The following is a 2,123-nucleotide window of genomic DNA, read 5'->3' as shown; positions in this document are numbered from 1 at the left end:
ATGTGGAAACACTAGAGAGGGTCTAGAGACGAATAACTGAAGTGATATCAGGACTGGAGTTTTGGTTATGAAGAGGGTTTGAGAGAATGTGGATTACAGAGGAAGAGAGGGCAAAATGGATTTTTTATGTAGAGAGTTTTTAGTGAGTAGAATGCATTGCCTGAGTGTGCGTTATAAGTGCAGGTGGTGTAAATAACATCAAAGTTCATTATGATAGTGTTGCTGGTTGAGTGGGCCTCCCACAATGAGTCTGTTGACTATAATAAATATAGTTTAATCCTTATTATAGTCTAACCAAGTGGAAAAAACTTCCAACATCCTCTGTTGAATTGCAGGAAATTGAAGAAGCTAGGGACTTGGGGATAATGATGAACAGAGTTGAAGTTTAGAGGGCATATTGCAAAAAAGTTGGTAAAATAGCTCAAAGGATTATTAGAATGTTGGAAAACATTTCAACATTGGATGTCAAAAAACATGCTAACAAGTAAAGATATGGAAGTTATTATCCCTCTTTATAAGGCTATCATAAACAACCACGTTAATGGTTTTCTGCTGCTATGCACATTATTTTAATAATGCTAGCTGTTATTCTAAATGCTAAATGTGTGAATTTGTATATCACACAACCCAGCAGATGGTAGGAGGGTTTAAAAAGATTGACATGGGATTTTTCCCTTCATTCTGGTTAATACTGTTCACAGTGATGGCACTAACTTTGCAGCATTGTGCCTTGCTCGTGAAGCTGTAATACCTAAACGATTGCAATGCTGTTGCTGCATTCTGCAAATTTTGTTGCCATAAAACAAATGACAACAAGGTCCACTGTTTCAGTGTGCTCTGTGGCGAATGATTAGTCATCTCAAAAAAATGGGATCATTGGGAGTGAGACTTGGCAGAAGCCACAAACTAATTGGTTCACAACAAGTGAATAAAGTTGCTACCACTATTGTGGAGTTAGCTATGAATAAGCATTAATTCCTGCAGTGCATGTGTTGTGTCAAGACACATGCATGTGCCCTATACAACCTACTTATATGGAAGATTCTACATTTTTATCCATTCAAGATAACTTTGACACAGGAATTGAGCCTGCAGGACTTTGAAATTTGACTGACATTCGCTTTAACATTCTTTGCTCGAGTGAAGTTGGGTGATTTTGTGGGGAGATGTGGCTTACTTTCACCTGAATGAAGCTGTGAATATTCACCATTGACTGGTATGGGCTACATAAAAACCACATGCAATTCAAGAAATTCCTTTATATTCACCCAAAGTTACTGTCTTGCATGAGTTTACAGCTTCGTTTATCACTGTACTATTCTTTTTTGAGAATTTTTGTCATTTGGGGCCTGTGACCTCGGTTTCTGCTGAGAGTTATCACGATTTGATAAACAATTTTGTGTCACAGCTACTGCAGTGTTTGTGCATGGATTGTCATTTTCATTTCATTCAGGATGGATCCCCTCTGCACATTAATTGATCTGTACAGGAGATTCTTCGAGAACATTTTGCAAATGCCAGAGAAATGGCTGTGCATTTCCCACTGCATCGCTGTCTTGTTCACCTGATCTAACATCTCCCCTGGAACTTCTGACTGTGGGGATTTCTCAAAGGCAGGGTTTATTGGGATCATCTTGATAACTTGCCAGCACTGAAAGACAGCATAACGCAGCATGTGCGCACATCATTAAGCTTGCGGCATACTGAGAAGGGCAGCACATTGAACAGTACAGCCTGTGAATCTATAATAGAAGCAAATTATAATGGTTATTTATGCTTGTGTTATCACTTTTCTCCTCCTTATACACAAAAAATTACCACCTCTACATTTGGTACATCATACAGGTCCCCTGGTGGCAAATTTTGGAATTATTTTTTTCTTGGCTGTTGCTTCCACATGACACACAATATTCCTGCAAAATTTTGATCACCCTGTGCTTCTATATTTGTAAATTTGACTTTCATGGAATGCGAAGATGGTAAAAATGCACATATAGTTATAGAATTAATTTAGCGATGCTATAATGTTTAGTCATATGTTTTGCAACTTTTTATTCTACCCCTCCTTTGCATTGATTTATCCATTGTTTGTATTGGTCATATGATCATTTCCTTCTGTCAGA

This window comes from Typopeltis vanoorti, chromosome 24 (genome assembly GCF_054136105.1).
Source record: "Typopeltis vanoorti isolate ZY-2024b chromosome 24, IOZ_Tvanoo_1.0, whole genome shotgun sequence".
Lineage (NCBI taxonomy): Eukaryota > Metazoa > Arthropoda > Arachnida > Uropygi > Thelyphonidae > Typopeltis > Typopeltis vanoorti.
This window is presented reverse-complemented; position numbering follows the sequence as displayed.